At 48.0% G+C, this 25,638-nt stretch overlaps 1 protein-coding gene across 2 annotated transcripts in view; it reads left to right on the forward strand.

Annotated features, from left to right (window-relative positions):
• Positions 1-3,238: 3,238 nt before the first annotated feature.
• The window catches only part of LOC144127947 (putative 4-coumarate--CoA ligase 1), a 160,479-nt gene continuing 138,079 nt past the window's right edge, over positions 3,239-25,638 (forward strand). Inside the window, exon 1 of one of the 2 annotated variants that reach the window (XM_077660962.1) lies at positions 3,239-3,377. The gene's annotated coding sequence lies outside the window, so the exon portion shown is untranslated. The remainder of the gene's footprint in view (positions 3,378-25,638) is intronic. The other variant, XM_077660963.1, reaches the window with a different exon arrangement.

Genomic DNA, 25,638 nt, shown 5'->3' on the forward strand with positions numbered 1-25,638 from the left:
TTCTTCTTCTTTGCCTCAATAAATATAGGATGATGAACTTCTTCTTCACACTTCGTTTAAATTAATGTTATTCTAGTTTGGCAGGGTTTTAATATGTAATCACTGGCTTTTTGCAGTTTGTTCTTATCATTAGTGTTCGGTATTTTCGATGCCTTCATTAAATTCAGCATTTGCGATGCTGCTCTTCTCTTAAACTTTATTCTGATGTATTACTTGCTATACAGATAAACAATATATTTCATTCGCACTTAAAATACTGTGCTTTTTTAAATAGAGGAAGCTGTTCTTACATCCTCTACTTTTCGAATCAAACCACATGTATTTTTAAACATTTTACAATGTCCAAATACTTCCTGGCAAAAATCTGTTAACATAGCTTGACTAGGCCAGGGGGCCAGGGAACCATTTTGGCAGCAGCGCCACTAAATGCACAGTATAATACATTCAGAAACGATTAATGGCAAGTCATAAATGCAAACGATAAAATAATAAGACATATTCACCCAGTTGATCTGCACAATTTACGCTGCAAAATCAAAAGAAGTGAATAAATACAAAACTGCACTAATAAAAGAAGGCATTAGTACCGTTATAAAGTATTGTACATTGATATCCTAAGAGAAGGAAAACAGTATAACACAGTCACTCCGCATATTAATTAACATGATCTGCGCGAAATTGAGCATTAAGAAAACTTCTTAGCGACTAATATCTCACACAATACTGTACTAGTTACGTAGACGGAAACAGCAAAATGTGTTTTGAGCATACTCAAAAGAAGTGGTACGACGCACATCAGTACAGTCGCGAGTAAAAAAGATTCGCACACATGACTGAACACCGGAGCGCCCGAGTGACAACGCGTGGCGCTGCGGGTGACGGAGAGGCTGACAACGAGAGTGCCGGGCCGTTCCCAATCTATAGTATTAAGGGTGTTCAGCGGACTATCACAGCCCAGCAAAATTTATTTTTCTGTCTCGCCCTCTTCCTTTTTTTAAACGCAGCCTTGCTCCCGCAGGCAACTTGTGAAGAATAGGATAGCTGTTTTTTTTGCTTGTTTGGCAGTTATTTTTGCAAGCATCCTCAGCCGCGCTGCGCTTGGCATCTGCTTGAACAGCTCTGTATCCAGGAGCTCCCATTGCCTCCCAAGGGAACATATTTTAATATAATTGAATATATATGGGCGTTAACAAAAAAGCAACTAGCTGAAAGGCAGCTGCACGAGCCATCGCCAGATATCTTTTGGGCGGCGGTTCAAGAGGAATGGAGCAGGCTCCAGGCTCTTGCTGACTTTGCAAGCAGCCTGTTTGACTCCTTCCCTGAGCGCCTTGAAAGCGTTATGAGGGTCGGTGGGGCCTATGCACGCCATTAGTGCAACGACGTGTTTGCTCTCGCATCACGACAGCGAGCTGGCTATCCTCCTTACTTATTTTCCTGCATTGATGGGATAGTGCTCCTTTAAATATTGTTACTACACTTTACCAACAATTAAAGTGACTTGTGGGAATTAGTTGCATTGGGAAAATAAAAATCCTTTTGACAAACCATCACGAACATAAAAAACTAATAAAAAAGAAGCCATCTTTGCTCTTGATAACCGAGCCAAAATAAATGCCCGCATACACAGTCACATAGGGTCGGCACTTCGACGCTGGGGCGATGGCACGCTTGATAAAGCTTATTTCCTGCCGCCCCCCCTCCCCCCCTCTATGCTGCAAATATGGAAGCGACCCGATAGGCAGGTCTGCAAACCACAGCGCAGCTTGGCGAGATATACAAATTCTGATCGCCAGTGATTTGTGGTAATATTTTCTACTCGCGACTGTACTTGTCGAATATTATTTTTGCACGTCCCGGTACGAACAATTCCTGAGATGACCTGGTTCGATGTGATTTTTCAATTAAGAGCACACAGATTTGTTTGGAACTCCTGGTAGCGTACGCTTGAAACGTGCAGAAGGTACAGTTGATAGTAATTGCGAATTTGCTGTGTACTAACTTCAATTGAGCAAACTGAAAGGATTGAAAGCAGCGCCGAAATTTTTTTTCCGGAGTAATTAGTTCAGTATAGTTGTATCGCGCAGTGGTGCTCTGAACCATTAAACGATGAGTTAATTGAAGAAAACAATTGAAAAAAAAATATTCTTTTTATTGCCAAAGGAATATCAGCTGATATACTTTGCACAGACATCCAACTGTACGGCAAGCTGCACACTCTAGTCTTTTATAAGCACTGCCCACCTCAGCTTCGTGAAACCAAACCGAGAAACTTTTGCCTCTTAACTTTAATTATAAGAGTTTCCAAAATTTCTTTAGGTTTGCTGTGCAAAAATTTGCTGGCAGGATGAATTACGACATAAGTGGCCTCTGGAGGCATTTATTCGTAATCGCTTCCTAACCAGTTTGACAGTTAGTTGTGGAAAGTAGTTATTTATAGAGGATTTTAAATTCGCCCGATAAGGCTAACAATAGCAGTATAACTTCAGCACAGCCTTATATAGAGACTAAAGAACAGGGTGGGCGTGGCATGCTAAGAGCGTATGGTAGGCGTGACCAGTAGGAATTCGTTACCTGCACGAAGAAAGGCAATTAAGGTGAGCGAAACCTATCGTTGCTGCTTGCTGAGACCACTCATTGTTCCGTGTGGCTTGGCCTTCATTTGACTTTATAGTCTACAATGGGATCTGTCTTGTCTAAGTCGTATTTGTCCCATCGTTGAAGCTGTCTATCCCAAATGGAATCCCACCAAGAACCAGAGAAATATGCCACTGATCCGGATTGTTTTAGCCAATTTCTGTCTGTGAAACCATGTGGCCCGTTGGAAATAGCTATCATTGTTTTTATCCGTATTGCAGTCGAACGAGTTTACATAAGTGTTTTTGAGAAGAAGGAGAATATCGTCGTGGGTTAGATTTTATTAATTCTATTGCAGTTCAAGCGCTAGCGGCAGTGACCTCCGAGCTGAAGAAGTTTGAGAGGCTCGTGGGAGTACCGGTGTTATAACATGCCACAAATATTTTTCACACCATCGCGGAAAGGAACTAAGCCCAGAAAAGTATTTCTGATGTTTTGCCTTTTCAATGCGCAATACAGCAAGCCTAAAACGGGCGTTTCTTGCAGCACTTTTATATACGCACCGAGTCGAGGTCAGGGCGTCTATCGTTATCAGTGTTATGCATGGCGCGTAGCCATGTCTTATCTATTATCTGGAATATCTTCCATTGCCTCAGCAATAAAAGGGGTCGGGCAGCAGCTAGTTGAATTTGCCGTGTGCTGCCAAAGGGGTTGCCAGGGTTTTGTTCTTGATGCTGGCTCTGTAGTCGTCGGCGGCTAAGTGACAAAGATCCACTGCTTGAAGGAGAGCATTGCCTACTGAGGTATGTACTGGAGAATGTCGCATTCGATGAGCCCGTGGTCAGTGTTGTTTTGTGTAGGTTGGTCTCCTGTGATTTTCAAAGTTTTGTGTGTATGTTTTTCGGCTTCGCAATGACAATCGCGACAATGCAGCAATCGAATTTGTATACGTTAGCCGCCTGTCTTCGCTCGCAGACATTTCGCTTTCATCCGCTGCCGTGCCGATCAGCCAGTGCTTGATGTATTACGTTACTGTTAGAATAATGCGATTGAATAAACCGTGTGAGTATTGGCCCTGGATGTCTTTAAGGCGCCGAACACTGTGAAGCCGTCTGTGTTATCTGGAAAACTAATAAGTATGGATTTAGAGGTGCCTCCAGTGAATAAATGAGTCAGTTTTTTCAACATAGAGAAACCAAGTGCATAAAGATGTCGTCTAGAGAAAGTAGTTCAAAAGTTGACAACACAGAAGGACTTCTTTTTAAATGTAGACAGTATAAATTGCGAAAGCATCAAAAGGAGCGACGTACAAATTGTAGAAGGCGAATTACATATTACAACAACCTAAAAGCGTGCTGTACGGAATTGACGCGTTAATATTAAGTATAAGCAGTAAACACAATAAAAAGAACTGACAGTGCACAGAAGGGCAAAACAAAAGAATTAAGGGTATTCTAAACATCAGCTAATTTGGATTTTTCGTAAAATAGAAATTCAGAAATGCTTTTTGAAGCCGGACAAGATTGCCATGCTCTTAATGCGTATTGTAGATCATTCCACAGTTTTAGTTCGAGAAACCAAACTGCCTGCAGCATGCTTTCCTTAATTAGTTAGAATTCTGGCTAGCAAAAGTCATTTCGGTTGTAGAACCGCATAGTTTTGGAGTTATAAAGCTTTGTAAACAACCGATTTGGAGAATGTTCCAAGCGCTAACTAATAAGGTATGACGTCTAAACTTTGCCTGATGAGCTTTGACAGAGAAAAATTGTTTGGATAATTAAATATTTCTGTAACACAGCGTTTATACATGATAAAGGTTGTAATTCGAGCTGATAAATTTTAATGTGTATCAGCCGTGCTAAATGAGGGTTATAGGTATGAACTTATGATGTGACACGATAATAAGGTGACAACGAATGGAAGCGTAGGAAAGTGTGTAAGGATTGTCAGGTGAAAAGAATAACTGGCTCTAAAAAGCACTCCCATTAAGTTAGCTATTTTCTTTTCAACATGCTGGTATGAAGGCTAAAATTTGGAAAGCTATTTAGGTGAACACTTAGAAATGTTCTTTCTTCATTAAGCACAATAAGATGAGTGTTATGTGCACTCAGACAATATTAATCCTACTTTGGTTTCCGAGCCGCATGTAATAAACTTAGTTTTAGGGTAGTTAATAAGCAGACAATTTCTTTGACTGCAACTGCTGGTATAGTAAGATTAAGGTTTATCTCCCCTGTTATTTGATTGATGGAGTAGTGAGATGTGAAAAGGGCAGTACCATATGCGTCAACACAATGCGCTTACACAATTAGGACGAGCGCTAAAATATGTTAGGAATAAAAGACGAAACCCTAATATGCTTCAATTTTATTAACACATGTGCCAGAAAGAATGCCAGGTATGGTAAATGCCTGCTCGCGGTTTAAGAATTAGCTGTGCAATAACTCATGTGGAGCTCCGGTTTTACCTTAGCAGGGTAGTTTCTGTAGAAGAATTTCGTCTGTAGTACGCTGACAACCAACATTAAAACCGATGAAAGCAGAGCTAAGTATTTCTCTCGATCAATTTATGTTTGACTTTGTCCGTCAGATTGACTAATACGAGATTACTTAAAAAACCTGGGAAAATGCCTAACAGTCTCGGGTGTGCTTCTCAAGAAAGCAAAGCGTGGCCCAATTAGTTTTTTTCGTAAACATACTTAAGAATGAAAAAGTAAAACTTGTTGTGTAGAGGGTTATTAGTGGCCGGTTGCCCTTTTCAAGCATAGGAATTGTATTCCTTCTCTTTGGGTCTCGAAGAAAAATGCTTGTTTTAAGCACTACGTAACACTTGAGAATGCACTAGCTACGATGTCAACAGTTTCTTTAATGTGACCTGCGAGATAGTGTCTATCTCCGAGGAATTAATTTAAGAGTTCAGAATGAGCACCATAGGTTGTTGAGGATGAAATCGGTGAAGAAAAAAATTGAGGGGACATTTAAGCTCCGCCCTTAAGGGTATGGCGCGATAGCGTTAATGGTCCCGTAAGCGACTACAGGATCTCATTAGCATATTCTGCTAATGCTACCCGATCACATGACACAACAGTGCCACTTAATACAAGCATACAACCATTCATGTACACTCACCCCTCAACGATACGCACTTTGCCGCTCGCTTAACCACTACTCCCTTAATTAATACATCTCTAATCACACACACTCATTGGTGTACAATTGTAAGCTACCACTTTACGTGAAAGACCACAACATATTGCCACGTGCCTAACGCGCCACGCGGCCTTTACGCTTAGTGGAAACGACGACGAAGCGGTGGTTGGCTCTCGAGGCGCTCTGGCTCTGTGACCTGGACCCTGGTTCTCTAATTAAAAGCACTCAGTCTTGGTTCTCCCCGACGCCTACCTGCACGGCTCCTCAGGTCGTGACACTCGTGGAGGTGCGACCGATGCTCTCTTCTCCTGCGCAAGACTCGACGCGCCCGCCTGTTGTGACCACCCCTGTCCATCGTGCCAGCCGGAGGATCCGAGGCCTGTCCCCCGAGGTCTTCTCTCGTGACGGCGCACCCTCGACTTTCACTCCGCTCATGGGGACGCCACTGCCCACTGTGACTATGACTGTACCTTTGGCCAGCCCCACCTATCTGACCCTTCAGGCCCCACGAACACCTAAGCCCTTTCACGGTAGCCAGTTCGAGGATGCCGAGGACTGGCTGGACCACTATGAACGGGTTGCGACCTTCAACTGCTGGGACGACGCGACCAAGATGCGTAACGTGTATTTAAGCCTTGAAGACCTTGCCCGCACGTGGTTCGAGAACCGTGAGGCTACCTATTCTACGTGGCCGGACTTCCGACGTGAGCTCCTGTCCACGTACGCCAACAGAGACCGCCCGGAGAGCGCGGAGCGTGCCTTGACCTCTCGAATTCAACTTCCAAATAAGGGTCTTGCAATGTACGTCGAGGATGTGACACGTCTTTGCCATCACGCCGACCCGGCCATGAGTGAAGAAAAAAGCTGCGGCACCTGATGCACAACGTAAAAGACCAGTTCTTTTCCGGCCTCGTACAGAACCCGTCCAACATCGTCACGGAGCTTCTGGCCGACGCCGTGCACATGGAGCAATTGCTGCAGCAGAGGGCCAATCAGTACGCCCGGCTACTGTCTCCAGTTTCGACGCTGTTCGCTTTGGATCAGTTCGACCCCGATCCCGGGATGAGTCCGAGCTCCGTTCGCGAACTCATCCCTTCCGTGGTCCGCGAGGAGCTGCAGCACCTTCAGTGAACATTTGTCCCTCGCGTCGATTCCGTTACCAGCGTCATCCGCGAGGAAGTTCAGCAGGCACTCAGGACACAAGCTGCTGCAGTCGTGCCGGCACCGCAACCGGCCCCATCCGTCCACGCGCCGTACCCGGCCCCTGTTCAGCCAGTCACGTACGCGGACGTCATGCGCCGCCCAGCCCCATTTCCTGGGCCTTCGCCTAACCCCCCCAGTGGTCGCGGTACACGCTGCTCAACCGCTTCTTTACTGGGCTGATCGGCGCCAGGCACCGTGGAAGACTGATCTCTGGCGTGCTCCGGATCAACGCCCGCTCTGCTACCACTGTGGTGAAGCCGGCCATCTCTGCCGACGGTGCCCATATTGCGAAATGGGTCTGCGCGGAATATCTCTGGACAGTCCCCGTCCACGACCTGGAGAGCACCCTCAGGACATCGCCGAGTATGTCGCCCGCCAGCGTAGTTCCCTGCCTTCTCCCCGCCGCCCGTCTCCCCGCCGCGAGTCGCGCTCGCATCCTCCACGCCGGTCTTCGCCTTCTGAGTCCCGTTATGCCTCAGCTCAACGTGGTTCCTCGAGCCCTCACCGGGAAAACTAGCTCCGGCGACATTTGGAGGCGAGGCCGCCGAACGCCGATCCGCCGCAAAGCTTCCACCGCCGCACCAACCGACTCGCCCCGACGCCAAACTCCGCATCGCCGTACAGTTCTCCCCGACACGTCATCCGAATCGCCCAGACGCCGCATCCCCAGTCGCTGACCAGCCTTCGCCGCCGCATCGATTGAGTCACTCCCATCGGCCATCGACAGGCCACGCTGAAGGCAGGATCTCCTTGGACATCCCTGTTCTCGTCGACACTTAGGTCAGCGCGTTGGTCGATACGAGCGCAGATTACTCCATGCTTAGCGGATGGCTTGCGACTGCCCTGAAAAAAGTGACGACACCGTGGGAAGGCCCCGACATACGTACGGCCGGCGGACATGTTGTCGCACCACTCGGTATGTGTGCGGCTCAGGTTACGGTTCGATGCTGCACCTTCGTCGCCACTTTTCTTGTTCTGCACGAATGTTCTAGCGATGTCATCCTTGATATCGACTTTATTCGCGAGTACGGTGCTATAATAGACCTTCCAAATCGCTTGGTGACGTTTTCTACCAAAATGGCCACAGCAAAGCCGGCACACCAGGGTTCTCAGTCCGCCCTGCGAGCCATCGATGATAACGTCACGGTGCCCCAACGTGCCAGCATTTTCGCTAGAGTTACCTGTGACGAGCCTCATCGGGGACTCCGGGTTGTCGAGCCTAATGTCTCTCTCGTACCCACTAAGGGGATTGTGGTGGCACGAGGCCTTGGCTGCCTTCATGACGGTTGGACAGAGGTCCTTGTTACCAACTTTTGCAATGAGCATCGACATCTATTCCGTGGCACAGCCATCACTTACGTCGACCATGTTCAGGAAGTGGCCGAATGCTTTGCTTGCGAGGAGGGCATACCTCGAGGTGACGCAGAAGGGCTCAACGACGTCAACAAAAATCTGGGCCTTTCATCCGCTGAAAAGGGGCAATTCCAGGATCTTTTGCTAGAGTTTCGCGCGTGTTTCACGTCGTCGTCTAAGGTGCGACAAACGTCGATAGTTAAACACCGATCATCACGCATGAAGGAGCTCGACCCATTCATCAGAAGCCCTACGTGTGTCCCGTCGGGAGTGAGATGCTGTACAAGCACAGGTCAAAGATATGCTCACGGACGGCGTCATCCAACCGTCAAGCAGCCCGTGGTCGTATCCTGTCCTTCTTGTGAAGAAGAAAGACGGAACACTGCGATTGTGCGCAGACTATAGAAAACTTAACAGTGTGACAAAGAAAGGCGTGTATCCGGTGCCGTGTATCGATGACTCCCTCGACTGCCTTCTTCAAGCCAAGTACTCCTCTTCGGTAGACCTCAGGAGCAGTTATTGGCAGATGAGAGGGACCGTGAGAAAACCGCCTTCATCACACCGGACGGGCTCTACGAATTTCGCGTCCTCCCATTCGGGCTCTGCTGCGCTCCGGCCACTTTCCAAAGAATGATGGACACTGTCCTGACAGGTCTGAAGTGGCAGACATGTCTTGTTTATCTTGACGACGTCATTATTTTTTCCGCAACGTTCACAGAACATTTGTACCGCCTCAGAACTGTCCTCGAAGCCGTTCGTTCCGCCAACATCTCCCTCAAACCACAGAAAGGTCCCTTTGGGTTCACCGAATTGAAGTTTCGCGGGCGCGTCATTAGTGCTGATGGAATCCGAGCTGACCCCAGAGAAGCTTGCTGCGGTTGCTGCCTTTCCGGTACCCGTTCACAAAAAAGCAGTCCGTCGTTTCCTGGGCCTGTGCTCCTACTATCGTCGCTTCATTAGAAAGTTCGCCCAGCTTGCCAGCCCTCTGACGCTACTAACCCAGGATGATGCATCATTTTCCTGGGGCAATGAACAGCAAACTGCCTTCGACGAATTACGATGTAAACTCCAATCGGCGCCAATCCAAGCACATTTCGACGAAGATGCCGACACGGAGGTACATACGGATGCGAGCAACGTCGGTTTTGGGGCCGTTCTCGTCCAGCGGCAAGACGGTGTCGAAAAAGTAATTGCCTATGCCAGCCGCGCACGGTCGCGCTCTGAGTTGAACTAATCTACCACAGAAAAAGATTGTTTAGCGGTAGTTTGGGCAGCAGCTAATTTCCGCCCATACCTGTGCGGCAGACCGTTTTGAGTCGTCACCTACCCCGATTCGCTGTGCTGGCTGAAAAATTCAAAAGGGCCCTTGCGGCCGCCTCGCACGTTGGGGATTACGCCTGCAAGAATTCGATTTCACCGTCACCTATAAGTCTGGCCAGAAACACACCGACGCTGATAGCCTTTCACGCGCTCCCGTCGAACCTCCTCTACAAGACACCATCGACGACGATAGCTTCCTTGGAGCGGTCAGCACGTCTGAGCTCGTTTCCAGACTGCGTGCCGACGCCGAGCTGCGTCTGCTCATAGAACATCTCGAAGGTGGGCACCCTGAGATACCACGGTACCTGGCTCGTGGGCTATAATCTTTCTGCCTCCGGAGCGGGGTGCTTTATAAAAAGAACTCTACTTCCAGTGCGACAACTTACCTGCTCGTCATACCGTCTGATTTACGGGATGAAGTTCTCCTTGCCTGCCATGATGAACCGACTTCCGGCCACCCTGGTGTCACGCACGCTTTGTCCCGAATCCAGCCGATCTACTACTGACCTAAGCTCACTACAAGCGTCAAGCGTTATGTCCGGACATGTCGGCAATGCCAGGGTCGGAAAAAACTGGCGCCCAAGCCTCCCGGACCGCTTCAGTGCATCGAGTCGCCACAAATACCATTCGACAAAGTCGGCATGGCCCTTCTGGGGCCATTCCCTCTCTCGGCGACCGACCACAAGTAGATCGCAGTGGCCACGGACTACTTGACCCGTTACGCTGATACGAAGGCCCTTGCGCGAGGTACTGCCGCCGAAGTTGTCCACTTCTTTATGCACGACATCGTGCTTAGACACGGCGCCCCATCGACCATCATTACGGACCGAGGCAATTAAGTCGTTTACAGCCCGGCTCTTACGTGACGTCTTAACGCTTAGCCATACAACTCATCGACCAACAACAGCGTATCATACCCAAACCAATGGTCTAACGGAACGACTAAACAAAACATTAGCTGACATGATCTCGATGTACGTTGACGTTGAACATAAAACGGGGGATGAGATCTTGCCGTACGTCAAGTTCGCATATAATACAGCGACGCAGGAAACCACCCAGTTTACCCCGTTCCGTCTCGTCAATGCCAGAGAGGTCCGCATGATGTTGGACGCGATGCTGCCGTACGGCGATGCGGAGGTAACCCCTGAAGCAGGCCACTTCGTGGAACAAGCAGAGCAAGCCCGTCAGCTGGCCCGCTTGAACATCAAGGACCAGCAATCCGTCGATGCTCGACACTATGACCTTCGGCACAGGGACGTGCACTATGAGCCGAGTGACCAGGCATGGGTGTGGACACCCGTGCGCCGTAAGAGGTTGTGCGAAAAGCTTATCGATAGGTGTTTCGGCCCGTACAAAGTACTGCGCCGCCTGAACAGCGTCAACTACGAAGTTGTTCCCTATGGAACTGTGGTCGCCGGCTGTCAGCGTCAACGGCCTGAAGTCGTCCGTGTAGTGCGCCTAAAACCGTACTTTTCGCGTGACTGAGCATTGTGTGCACGCTGCGTTTCGTACCTTTATCTCATTACCCCACGTGCGAACTTGACTATCCTCATCTCTCAACTAGCGCCAGATGTGTAGTTCACCTCACCCCTATTTTTCGTTTTTTTCCTTCTCTCTCTGTACATAACCCATTCCACATCGAGACGATGTTTGCTTTCGCGGGTGGGAGGGGGGAGTGGAGCGGGAATAATGCCACGTGCCTAACGCGCCACGCGGCCTTTACGCTTAGTCGAAACGACGACGAAGCGGTGGTTGGCTCTCGAGGCGCTCTGGCTCTGTGACCTGGACCCTGGTTCTCTAATTAAAAGCTCTCAGTCTTGGGTTCTCCCCGACGCCTACCTGCACGGCTCCTCGGTCGTAACAATATAAGTAAAATCCCTTTCTAATCGGGCCTCACGAACGCGCCTGCGTTGCCTGGGAGTGGCGTGTCTGACTCCTCATCCAAGAGTCAGGGTTTGAATTGCACTATAATTTGCCCAATTTTATTTTCAGTGCGAGTACATTACTTTATATAGTTGCTATTCGGAACGACGCTTCAGTCATGTCGCGAGCTTGTAGTCACAATTTATGTAATGCCTTCATAATTTCTTAATTCCGCTGCTCCACGTGTGACGCCAATCTTCTAGACCAATCGGGAGTTTCGCGACTCGACGCCGGACGCCGTCTGGACTACGCCGAGTTTTGCGCCGAACGGGAGCCTCAGAGCTAGCGCTTTAAAAAAGATAGTGACAGTGACGCGTCATATAGACAAAATATGTGCGAAGAAGTGAATGGCGAACGGAAAGAAATGAGCAGACAGTATTTTTAATGTAATTCGCGTTAGTAAACGCGTTGTCATTGTAGAATATTTATTTATGCCAGCATAAGAATTTGAATTTTTTTATGAAAGAATTTACTGTATGCCGTTGTCCGCGAGCTTTGTTACTAGATTGTAATATCTGTTTTTATAATAGCTTCATTTTTCGTCTTTACATGAGAAGAAGAGTAATTTGCTCTATTTCTTAAATCGCCTAATTAGGAATAAAATAAATTGTTGCTTTTACTTTTTTTATAGGTGTCGTTTCGTTCGCAGAGAGTCAAGTAAGCTTTGCGACTCCCACGGGCTCTTGGCTGAAGAATAATTGTCGCGGAAGGATGCGATGGGTGCGGAAGCGGATAGGCATCGTTTTATAATTGCAGAAAAAGTTTGTGCAAATTTCGTCATCGGAAGATTTGACCCGTGACCACTCGGAGGGAGTAAAAAAAAATAAAAGATTCCAATTAAGTCTGCATAATAGCGGAAATACGAAATACTTTCCTTGGCCTCTCTTTTGTCCTCCATTGCTCGTTTTTTTATTTTCTTAACTTTTCATGTTTTTGTTCTTTATTCTTTATTGATATTCTGTTTTGTTTTCTATTTGTTTTCTCTACTTCATTACTTATATGTTGCTTATGAAATGTTCCTAAACAAACTTTCGCACTTTTCGTTTCATTTGTCATACAACTTATGATCGACAGTTCCTCCGGACAACTTCCGCCTATCAACTTCCGTCTACAACTTCTGTCCACGCAACTCATGACCTTACGCTTTAAAAGTCAACAAAGCGGTTGCGGTCAAAAATAGCATTAGTAAAACGAGCACTAACCGGTAATTAAGAGGAACTACTGTGCGCGTGTGTGCGCGTGCGTGCGTGCGTGCGTGTGTGTGTGTGTGTGTGTGTGTGTGTGTGTGTGTGTGTGTGTGTGTGTGTGTGCGCGCGCGCGTGTGCGTGTGTGTGTGTGTGTGTGTGTGTGTGTGCGTGTGCGTGCGTGTGTGCGTGTGTGCGCGCGTGCGTGCGTGCGTGCGTGTGCGTGTGCGTGTGTGCGTGTGTGTGTGTGTTACTATTGCTGATGCTAACATTTAAGATCAGGCGGGGAGATGAAAATGATTAAAGTATGAGTAGCGTTGTTGGTTTGCGAAAACAGCGAGTTGCCTTGTTAATCAAACAAACGAATTTCTATCTATGTACGCAACAGAAAATATACTTGGAAAGTGGCGTTCTTGGTCAAAAAGTTTGAAGTTAATGTCGAACATTATAAATGCAGTTTTATTTTTCGGAGAAATCAAGTGATAATGATAGTGAGTACAGAACAGACTCAGAGATGGACAGATGGATAAAAAGGGGGTAGTTCAATATTGCGTAATAAAATACTATTTATTGAAGCAGATTTTTCTGCTATAACTTAACTGATTCACAGACCGCTGTGATAAGGGCCGAGCCATATCTATGCTGATAGGTTATTACGAATAAAATTAGTATCAGCATATCCTCCGTGGCTTGATTGGATAAGATTACACTGTTCTGAGGTGTAAGACAAAAATGGGGCATGTTTCTATCATGGTCAGTCATCCAAATTTCTGACATACAAGCAACTAAAAATGGAGCGGGATGTGAAGATACAAAGGAATGACTACTCATTGCTTGGAAAGTTTATTTGACCCAACAGAAATGGTGGCTCTCGGCAAAATTGAGAGGGATTAAATTTTTGGCGGGAGTGGAGTGCCTGATATTTGAATTTTAGCTCGTCTTTCATCGTACTTCTGAGGAATTATTTTGAAAGAGGCCTGTCCCAGAGCAGAAGTTTTCTCTACGCTGACGACATACTCCTGATTTCTCGATGCTGCAGCAATGATCAAGCGGATACCAACCTTCAATGTAACTTGCAGCAAATATTAGATTGGTATAATAATCAATGTTAATTGCGTAACTTTTAATCTGGTTTATTTCCGCAAGTTCCATGAACCATTACCAGTATCCTGGCAATTTTTTTTTCTTGGTACAAGGAAGTACATATGAATAGTAGTGTTCTCAAGTTTTCTTACTCAGTAAGATAAGCAAGGCGCTTTCTCTACAGTGATTCATCTCCGAACGTTCATTTTTCTTATGTTCACAGGGAACTTCGAAAAATGTCCTGTTCACTGAACTCTGGTAACATGACTCATAATTTCGCAGTTTGTGCTCAAACTAGATTGAAGTGCACACCATAATAGTATACGTGGTCAAGATGATTGTGTGCTCAAAAGTATGCTAAAATCTGTGATCTGCAACCACAGGGGACGTGTCATAATAGCAAGCCATAACCGAAATTGTATTGACATCGAAAAGTTTGCTTAGAAGTTAGCCACAAGTTACGCATTTCCATTTTGCACCCCGGTAAATCTGATGAACTTACTAACATGCTGATTTGGAAAAGCCGACTGCCTCCAATCCTGCGCAAGCTGTAACCTTCGCAGAGCGCGTCTTCGTTTCTTAAAGCTTAGAGTTAGATGAAACACCACGTACAACTAAGTGTCTTGTTTACTGTTGACTACATGACGCTAATATATCAAAAAGCCTCCCAACAGTAAGGAGAGACTCCATCCGCGTGGCGGGGTTTCAAATAATGCTCAGTTAGTCTCTGCATAAATCACACCAATCTGTGAGTGCCAACATTGGGCGTATGTGTAGCCAATTTGCGTTTATCATCTTTCTGGCTTTACCGTCTAAATTTCGTTAAAAAAATTATACCTGTATTTTAAATCTTTATAATATCTTTACTTGCGCTTTCAGGAGAATCCCATATGCTTCTGCACACACAAATGCAACACATAAAAAGGCGCTTGCAGATAACCCCATCCCAAACACCTGCCCTTATGCAAAAAATTTTATAACCTTCTGAAGCGTATTGCTTTGTTTTTTTTTTGTCCGAACGTCTGATTCCAGTCTTACAGGGTTAATTATTAGCCGGATAGGTGTCTAATTGTAACTTAGGTGCTTGAAGAATGCGTTTTGACATGAGCGTAGGGCGCATGACTTGGGGGAATTAAAATAAATAAATAGTGCTGGAAATTCAAATACGTCAACAGATTATTATGCAACGAAAATTTTCAAGTTTAAATTTGCGAGTCTCGGAGCAGCTTCGTGCAATTTCTCTCGCAATGCATAATTCAAGTGTTTTAAATTGGGAAAGCTCCCAGAAAAAAAAGAAATGTATATTTTTCTGCGTGGTAACGTAACGTAACGCAGAAAACAAAGCAAAGCATCAACAGCGTTGATTAGAAAGCCTATCAGCGTTACTTTTTTCTTTGTTCCTAACCCGGTTGTACAGAGTGAAACCGGTTCGGACCAAAACAAAATGGCGTTCTTAAAACCGCTGAAACTGCGATAATTAAAGCGAACCATTGAAGAATTGAAGAGTGTCTCCACACGCTCGCCCCTCTGTCTTTCCTCCACCCTCACGCTGGGCCTAGCCATCCGGCACCCCCCCCCCCTCCCCCCTCCCCCGCACCATCTGGTGGACCACTCTCAAGCTAGGCGCCAGCGTGCCTGCTTCGTTTCACAGCGGCAGCTGTTAAGCACCTGTTCACGGGGCTTCACGTCATGAACTCAATTATTACCGCAGATCCGGATCATAAGAACGAAATAACTAGAAGAATGGGGTGGAGAACATTTTGTCGGTTCTCTGAGATCATGAGAAGCAGTTTACTAATTTCCCTCAAAAGAAATGTATCAAACACCTATATCTTATCGGTACCTATTTCTGTGGCAGAAACCTGGAGGCTAACGAAAAGGGCTGAACTGAAATTGAGGGCAACGCTGCAAGCTATTGAAATGAAAATTAGAGATGTAACTTTAAAGGGGGCTCTAAGAGGGGCTGTCAATGATGTGCTTGTATGTCTAGGATGTTAAGGGACCTCGTTTCACAAATATCCTCCAGCAAGAATTCTTTTAATGCGTTTTATGGAAGCCGACTTATCTGTAGTTAAAATTTGAATTTCCGCGTTTTCGCGCCTCTCTCTCTTCTCTCGTCACTTTTGCACACTGAAATGTCGCGCTCCTCCGCCAGCCCCACGATCTCGGCCCCTCCCCCGGTTGCCAACGCGAGTGCGAGTTCCTCAGAAGGCGGAGCTTGAGGCCGCGGCCATGGTAGCTGCATGACGTCAGAAAGAGAATTGGCATGGCGAGCCAATGATAGCCCTCAGCTGCTTGCGTAACGAGCGCTGTAAAACAGGGGAGTCAGTCTGGACTCAAGGCGGCGGGAGCTACTCAGGATCCCCCAATACCTAAAAACTTGCACCTAGAATTTAAAAAGGAAAGACGAAATCAAATGGCCAGAGCCCCGGAAAAAGGATTGCACCAAATGCCGGAAGAAGACGTCGCCTACGTGGATGCCAAAGCATGCAAGGACGTAGCTGCAGTAGAGGCGGTTGTAGACGGGGTGGGCAATCCACTCATCACCGCATAGATGAACACGCAAGAGATCGAAATCGCAGAAGCTGCAGTAGCGCTAGCCTGTGGAGAAACTCGCGCAAGAGAGATAATCAGCGACAGCAAAACAGTACTACGCAACTACAGCAAAGGCCGCATCTCTAAGGAGGCATCCCCAGAGGTGTGGAGGGAACCAGGACATTAATATGGGCCCATCAACACGTCAGAGGGAACGAAGCAAAGCACATCCTCGCCCAAGCAAGTTACCTGCGGGCAACGATGGATCAACCAGCAATCAAAAACCAATGAGAAGCACCGCTCATGTACCGAGAAATCACGGAAGGCTACAGACTCAATAGAAGGAAATTACCCCCCCCCCCCCGACAAAACTCTCTCTCTAAAGGAAGCAATGGCCTGGAGGAAGATACAAATGAACACCTACTTTTCGCCAGAAATTTTAGGTATATAAAGTCAGCAAAAGGGAGTCCGAACTTGGTCTGCTTGGTCTTGTCCATTGTGTTCACTAAGCGCCAGAAAATATGAGTTCAAACAATATCCAACTAGCCCAAGTTTCTGCTTTACTAGATATCATTTCTAGTACAATGGGCCCTTTCTTTCATCCTCTCCTACTTCAGAATTTTTCACCTGTGCTCACCAACTACATTGCCGTAGCAACGTGCCGCGCAAGAATGTGCTCGTTCGCGCTTAAGAATCGAATTATCCTTGCGGAAGTTTCTTCCTTCTTCTACCCGGCCACTGCTTCTACAAGACATGCTGTTAGGATTATGAAGATAATGCGAGGGGAACTGTGGAGGCAAGTACGTCACCTGCAAGGTATGATACAATTGCAAGCGACAACAAAGGATTTATACCCCGGGGTAAGAGAAGATGTATTCAAATTGTGGAACCGTGAAGCATCTACTAAGACGGAGTACCTTTGGGGAAAATGTGTATCACAACTATGTGAATGAAAGAGACGCCAACAAAAGAAGGTATGCCAGCAAGGGCAAGTGTTGTGCCTCGGTACGTCGGTACCCAAGGAAGTGGAAAAGGTCCTACACTACGGTCCCAAGTTCTGCATGGAGCCCAAGATGACTTCTGTCGAGAAACTGTCAGTAGTGAGAAGGATTTCCAGCAAAGCACAGGACGATGACAAGGAATGGTGCATTTCAGAAGGCCTCGATTGCCTTATGAGGCAAAAAGGAACTCAGAAAAGTGTGAGTGAACCCACCAAAGATGTTATTCAGTATCTAAGAACTAACAATCTGAAGCTTCTAGTAGCGGATAAGGAGGGAGGATTTGTGGTCATGTCAAACAGTGTGTACAATGAAAAGGTAAAAATGGCATTACGTAAGAACTTTGTAGCTCCGATGGTAAGCAGCCAGAAAGCGAAAAAACAGGCATTAAGGTTATGTAAAGAGAAGGGACTGGATAATTTAGGCAAAAAGATAGGTGCCAGTAAGGAAGTGGGATTAGGCGTTTTCTTCTCCGCGAAAACACATAAGGAGGATGTGCCACTGAGGACAATTGTAACAGAGAAAGGGTCATGGCAAGGCGTCCTTTCTAGATTCTTGCAAGAGAAATTAAGTCTCTTGAAAATTGAGGACCCGTTTCTGGTTAGCAATTCTAATGAAGTAGTGGACTATCTTAAGAACCACGAAGATTCTAGGCACGTTAATTTTGCCTTTTCAGTAGATGTAAAAGAGCTTTTTTGCTCGATGCCGCAGGGGGAAATCTTGATTGCGTTGCGCGACTGTATTGAAAGTGGAAACCCTCTGTCATTTCAGAGTTCTACTGGCATGTCAATTGAAAGCTTTTTAAACCTTGTTTCATTTTACCTGTCATCGACTGCCATAAAGCATGAAGGTGCAGAATATGTACAGAAGGATGGCATTTGCATCGGGTCCTGCATCGCCCCTGTTCTTAGTTCTGTCTTTTTAGCATACATTGACCAACGCATTGTCGCGCGGATTAACACTGACAAAGTTAAACGCATTTTTAGATATGTTGATGACTACCTTGTAGTATTGACTCTAACACAGTCTGACAAACCGAACGATGTGGTGAAAAATGTGCTTGATGTTTTTAATTCCTGTAGCCTGGGTCTAGCCTTTACAACCGAAATCCCAAACGACGAGACGCTGCAGTTCCTTGATATATGCATTAGGTTTGAAAAGGCACGTGTTTGCTGGATGTATCAGCCGAGAACAAAAAAAGAAATTCTCAGTTATCAATCGGCGCACTCTAAACTTGTAAAAAGGGGTATTGCCATGAACGCCTTCCGCGCTGCTCTCAATAAGTCGTGCGAGCATTGCATCGCAGAAAGTGTGAGACTGCAAAAGCTTCGCCTAGAGAACGCCGGGTTTCCAGAGCAAACTCTGACATCTGTTGCGGAAAAGCTGCTGAAGGAAGTGAGAACTGGGAAGCAACATAACCGTGACGATGCCCAGCGGCGGACTCAGCTTGTGGCTATGACGTATGTTCACAACATGTCGCACCGTCTAAAAAAGGTGGCGAAAAAGTGTGGCGTCGATCTTGTTTTGACTGCTCCGAAGAAACTAGTGCGCTTGTGCCCACTCGTGAACAGCGAGGCAAGGAAGCCAATGTGCACTACGAACCACCAAAGGAAGTTCGTGCCATGCAAAATGGGTGTTGTCTATAAAATTCCGCTCACTTGTGGCAAGGCTTATATCGGGCAATCAGGAAGATGCGTTAACGAAAGGCTGAGAGAGCACCGCTTGGCAATAGAATCCATATCGGCGGGGGGGGGGGGGGGGGGAATCTCGCGGTGCACTGCAAACGCTGTCTCATCGAACGGTACCCAGGCGACCCTGACCCTGTACCCTGCACACCAATCTTGCATTCTAGGAACACTAAAAACGCAATCGGAACGGGAAATTTTCGAAGCTATGTGCATTGATAAAGAAGGTTCAAAATGTCTCAGCACCCCATCTGTTTATCTATCAAAAAAAGAATTGTTGTTCTTGAAACGTGGCGTTGCTACTGCGCGTGTGTGGATATGAGCAATTGAGATGTCTTATATTGAATGTTTTTTTGATTAAACGACAGTTGAAGACTAGCGTACGTCCTGTGTAATTGTGTTCTGGTCCCTTGTGTTCACTAAGCGCTAGAAAATCAGAGTTCAAACAATATCCAACTAGCCCAAGTTTCTGCTTTACTAAATTTCAAGACAACCTTGTGCAAAGTGTTTAGTCGTCCTGCTGTCCGGAAACTCCGCGCCGAGCAACGCTTGCGTGCACGGGCTCAACAGGCCGGCGAAAGCTTCACCATTTACTTCGAAGATGTCCTTGACTTATGCAAGTATTTCAACCTGAATATGTCGGAAGCTGACAAGATTAAGCACATTCTGAAGGGTGTTGACGACTCCGCCTTTCAGATGCCGTTAGCGCGCGACTTGCGCACCGTTGCTGAAGTCGTCAACATCCGCCAAAGCTTCGAGGAGCTGCGGAATCAAAAGCTCCTGACTCCACATCACCCCCACCCGCTCCCCCAACAGTTTGAGTCGGTCGCTGGGCTGACGCCGGCATTGGACGCCTCCTCCCTGCTGCAACTGATCAAAGACTTTGTTCGGGGAGAAGTGCAACGTATGCTGTCTCTTCTGCCAAGCCCTACAGAGCGAGCTTCATATTTGGCTCCGGCTCTTCAACATACCATCCAAGAGCACGTTGCCGAGGCTCTTCCACCCGCCATACGCCATCACCTGCTGCCGCTCCACTGACACAGGCCGACGTCGTCGCCTGACCTCGACTTCCTACCTGTCCTTTGCCGTGCACGAGCGGCGGCTTCTCCTCGGCAGGCTCCGCGAGTGAGCAATTCCTGTCGCACCATCGACAACCGGCCTATCTACTGCAATTGCGGCTTGCCTGGTCATGTGGCCCGGCTTTGCCGTCGTCGCTTCCCAGTCTGCGCGCCACCTCCTCAAGATATCGCAGGTTTCCCCACAGTGATATCTTGAGGAGGTGACGTGTAGAGTAGGAGATGACATGGTGTGGGCATGTACTCAAAATCTCCCCTCCCCTACCCCTTCCAGAGAGGCATGGGAAACTGCCTTCCTCAACTCCTCCTCGCTTGAGTCCCAAAGGGCTTTCTTGGAACGGGCGCCAGACGGTGCCTCGTCAAGCGGTTTTCCGGACTAAGGACGCCGACCATGTAGCGGGGCCTCTCTGTGGCTCCCACGCTCTATTCCACCAAATAAAAGTTTTCACCACCATATCCTCAAGATCCCGCGCACTGGCCTTCCATGAGACAGCACTCCGGGCCTGGTGAGCCACCGTCAAATCGTTCTTTTTCTCCTTGCCGTTCGGCCCTTTCTAGACCCAGCTCACCTTCGCCGAGGTGCCGCTCCGTTTCTCCTCTTTGACGTCGCTCCAATATCATTCAGGAGGAAAACAAGGTGCCGCAGTTGCTGAGGCGAGAACTGCGTCCCCGTTGAACTTTCCAAGGTATCGCATATCCCCTGCTATTGTGATCGAAGTTTCTGTCGAGAGCATTTCTGTCTTGGCCCTTGTGGACACCGGAGCTGCAATTTCTGTTATGGACGAAAAGATTTGTCCTTCTTTGAAGAAGGTAAAGAAGCCGGTTGCTGGACTACCGCTACGTACGGCCAGCGCTGAGCGCACCAACCTGTCAGGAACGTGTACTCCTCGAGTTGCGATTCAGGACTCCCTCTACACGATAGAATTCGTCGTACTGCCTTCATGTTCCCATACTGTTATTCTGGGCTGGCATTTCCTTTGCCGCCATCAAGCTATCATTCATTGTGTTCGAGCGGAAGTCGTGCTTTCTTCTCTGCCCAGTCGTTTGCTGGATGCTACTCCCTCTGTTGCGTGTGGTAAAGCCCTTGCCGCCAAAGGCATCGACATTACCACATGATCATCCATTCTTGTTCACCTGTCTGGCAACTCTTTCGGAGACGACGCTGTACTCGTTACTCCAGGCCATACTTATGTGCACCGCAAGTGTCTCCCTCTGCCATACGCAGTACTGACTGTGTCCGCTTGCCTCTCGATACTTTTGGTTTCTGACCCACTTTCCTGCCCTACCGCTCTGCGCCTTGGTGAATGCCTCGGCAGTGCGCAGCCCATTGCATCTCTGCTCATCCGTGAGGAGGCTGACGATGCAACGCACCTCTCCATGAATGCACTCAGCCCACCTGCCTCAACGCCAGATCCCTCTTCTACCGAATTGTACTTGCGCTCCATCGACGCCGATCTTCCGCCAGCTGCAAATGACACAGCTTCTCACCCTTCTTCATCACTTCCGCTCTTCCTTCGACACTCACCAAAGTTGCTTAGGCCAAACTTCCACGTTCACCATTAACATCGACGCTGATGCCCAGGAGCCACTGCGGCAGCGCCCTTATCGTGGGCCTCCAACTGAGCGCCAGGCTACTGCGGAGCAAGTAAATCAAATGCTTCAAAACGGCGTCATTCATCCCTCAAGCAGCCCTTGCGCATCGCCTGTTGTCCTTGTGAAAAAGAGATTGCACCATACGCTTCTGTGTCGATTACAGTCGCCTTAATAAGATCACGTGCAAGGATGTCTATCCGCTACCACGCATAGACGACGCTTTGTACTGTTTACAAAGGGCGGTGCTCTTTTCATCTATTCATTTACGTTCTGGGTACTGACAGGTCCCCATGGAAGCAGCCGAAAGCCCCAAAACGGCTTTTGTGAACCCCGACGGATTGAATAAATTTACTGGGACGCCGCTCGGCCTTTGTAATGCCCTTGTAACCTTCGAAATGATGATGGACACTATTTTGCGTGGACTCAAGTGCAAGATGAACCTATGCTAGCTCGATGACATTGTCGTCTTTTCCCGCGAATTTGAAACCCACCTATCCCGCCTGATGCACATTTTGACCTGCCTCTCTGACGCCGGCCTGCAGATCAATTTGAAGAAATGCAGCTTGGTGCGCGTCAACTGACAATTTTAGGCCACGTTGTCTCGAAGCAAGCCGTGTGTCTTGACCCAGCCAAACTTCGCGCTGTCGCTGCCTTTCCCAAGCCTGCTTCCATAAAAGACCTGCGCAGCTTCCTAGGTTCCAGCTCTTGCTTTTGCCTGTTTATTTGCAATTTTGCTTCCATTGCTGTATCTTTAGCACAACTGTCCGGCAGTTCCAATTTATCGCTGTGGTCTTCGGCGTGCGACGATGCCTATAACACCTTGCGCCGCCTCCTCGCAGCGCCGCCTATACTGAGCCATTTCGGCTCGACCGCTCCTACCGAGGTCCACACGCAGTGGTTTGGCCTCGGAGCCTTACTCGCCCAGCGCATATGTGGTTTCGATGAATACGTTGTTGCCTATGCAAGCCGCACACATACAGAGGCTGAATCTAATTACTCCGTCAGTAAAAAAAGGGTGCTTGGCCATCGTGTATATAGGCCCTTGCCAAGTATCGCCCGTACCCCTGCGGAAACTCTTTTCACGTTGTGACGGACCATCAAGCGCTTTGTTGGCTTATCTCCTTGAAGGACCCATCAGGTCGCCTTGCCAGGTGGGCTCTTCGTCTGCAAGAAAATGACATCCGCGTGGTCTATCGCTCCGGCCGCAAGCATCAAGATGCTGATGCCCTGTCCCGATGCCCATTTCCAGTCAAACTCACCAGCCTTTCCACCTCTGACGCCTTCCCGTCATCGATTACATAAGCGACATGCCCTCAGCGCAGCGTATAGACCCCTGGATCGCTTCTCTTCTCGATTTTCTCTCCAACCGTACGGCTGCTTCTCCGTCCCGTGCTCTCCGCTGCCATGCTTCCCATTTCGTCATTCGCGATAATCTCCTCTACCGCCAGAAGTACAGCTCCGACGGCCGCAAGTGATTTTTCGTTGTTCCTCACCACCGGACGCACGAACATATGCGCCTATTTCCACGCTGACCCACAATCCGGCCACGCGGGAGTTTTCAAGACGTACACCCGCATCCAGCTGCGCTATTACTGGCGAGGCATGTACACCTTCGTACTTAAATACGTACGCGCCTGTCTCCCCTGTCAACGTCGCAAGCCATCTCCTCATCGTTCTGCTGGAGAGTTGCAGCCACTCCCTTGCCCACCACGCCCTTTTGACCGTATCGGCAATGATTTCTACGGCCCGCTTCCGTACACTGCGGCCGGCAACCGTTGGGCTATCGTTGCGGTTGATCATCTCACGAGATATGCCGAAACCGCCGCCCTTCTGTCTGCCACAGCGACAGACGTCGTCACATTCATTTTGCAGCGTTTCGTCCTTCGTCACCGTGCACCTCGTGAACTGCTTAGCGACCGAGGACGCGCATCTTTGTCCGATGCCCTGCTTCACCAGTGGAACATAGTCCATAGGGGAACATAGTCCGCCTATCATCCGCAGAGCAACGGCCTCACCCAACGATTTAACCGCACCCTCGCATACAAACACTCGAATTGGGATCTCGTCCTTCCTTATGTGACTTTTGCCTACAACACCGCTCTGCTGTCCCCCCCACTGGCTTTTCTACCTTCTGTCTTCTTTTTTATTCTTTACGGCCGTCGGTCTGCTACAATAGACACCATTTTGCCTTACAAACATGGCGCCTCCGAGTATACCCCAGTTTCCGAAGCCGCGTAGCCCGCAGAAGACTGTCGCCAAATCACCCGGTCACTCACGGCTCACATCCACTTTGACTAGAAATTCCGCTACGACAACGCTGACACCCTATCGCACTTCTTTCATGGCGCACTTATGTGGCTCTGGATACCGACAAGTACTCCAGGGGCTATATTACATAACTTTCAATGAGGAAAATTGTCAAAAACTTGTCACAAAGGTGTTAATAAGCCTCGCTCCTATTGGTTGGTCGTGGCCGGCGGCCATATTGCTTTTTTTGAGTCATGGGTGGCTGCTGATGACGTCACGGATATGACAGAAGGGATTAATTTGCACACTTAATTTTCAGGCACTTATTGACAGTTTTTTGTCACAGTTTTGAGGCTGTCAATTTGACCGTTGAGGTTGTGACTGAAAATGGCGGTGGTGTACGCGGACATACGACTGAGCCGGCTGCGCTGGCGCGAGCAACGGCGAAGGAGGGCGCACAAAGACGCGTTTGACTTGCCGGACGAGCTGTTTCAACGCCTTTTCGACTAGAGAAGCAGACTCTGGAGTGGCTATGCGTCGAACTCGCGGATGAACTGGGAGGTTTGCGTGCGAGTGCGCTGTCGGTGCGGCGCAGTTAGTGCGCAGAAGGGGTGGGTGCCGTCGTCACCTCTGTGCCGCAGATATATAAATAAGACATGCTTATGCTGGCAAAGCACTATTTCCCAGTAAATGGCGCTTCGTGGTCGTCTTCTGTTTCCCAAGGGTAAAGAAACAATCAACCACACATCACATACTACAACATCTCACCTTTTGACATATCTGTCATCGGTCGTAAGAGCCGAACAACACAGACTTCAACAAGTTGTCTTCGTCGATTTCGTACCAAGCGCTTCTTGACAGTTCGCTTGGCAGTCACGTAGCCCTCGCTGCATTCGTTGAAATTTTTCTGAGCTCTTAGGTCCACCACACAGTAGCTCGGTTCCAGACGCCGCGCAAAAAAACAATAACACGGCGTGAAACACCTGCCTTAGTGACGTCAGCAAACCGCCGCGGCACCGAAAGTTACCCACCAGTCAATTTAATAGCACTACCTCGAATGCTTTCTGTTTTGCTTAATATTTTAGAACTTTAAACCCGATGTTTTGACAAAATAAAATATTAATGATTTTCATCGTTGCCTATTTCTTAATTATTTTTACAAAAAATAAGCAGACGGTCACTCGAATGCTCTCGGGGTGCTGCCCTGCTGTAATCTGCTGATTCCTCGTTGCGTCACGTGATGACGTCTCATCGTGTAGTCATTTTGACGTCACTGTCAATAACTTGTGACAGAATTTGTCAGTTTCGTAATCTAGCCCCTGGACTGTTTTCAAAATTTTTAGCCAGGTATCACGGCCCCTACCGCGTCCTGGAGCGCACATCTCCACGTAATTACGTCGTCGAACCCCTAACGCTGTCTCCCGAACTCTGCCGCCGCGGCCGTGAGACGCTTCACATCCAGCGTCTAAAGCCTCAATACAACCCCGCCATCTTACAGTCGCCGTAAGTCACCAAGATGGCACCTCTTCTAACCGTGGGTGATTGTGAAGAAGATGACAGACAAAGCAGATAACTCATGACAAAGAAGATGGCCCTGCGTATCAGCCGTATTGCTATCGCCACGAATGTCTGTACCCAACCTGGCTGCCCTGGGACTTTTCCCTGCCACCCCGCTCCCCGCCTTACAGCGAGCATTAACTTCCAAAACACGT

This window comes from Amblyomma americanum, chromosome 4, assembly GCF_052857255.1.
Source record: "Amblyomma americanum isolate KBUSLIRL-KWMA chromosome 4, ASM5285725v1, whole genome shotgun sequence".
Taxonomy (NCBI): domain Eukaryota; kingdom Metazoa; phylum Arthropoda; class Arachnida; order Ixodida; family Ixodidae; genus Amblyomma; species Amblyomma americanum.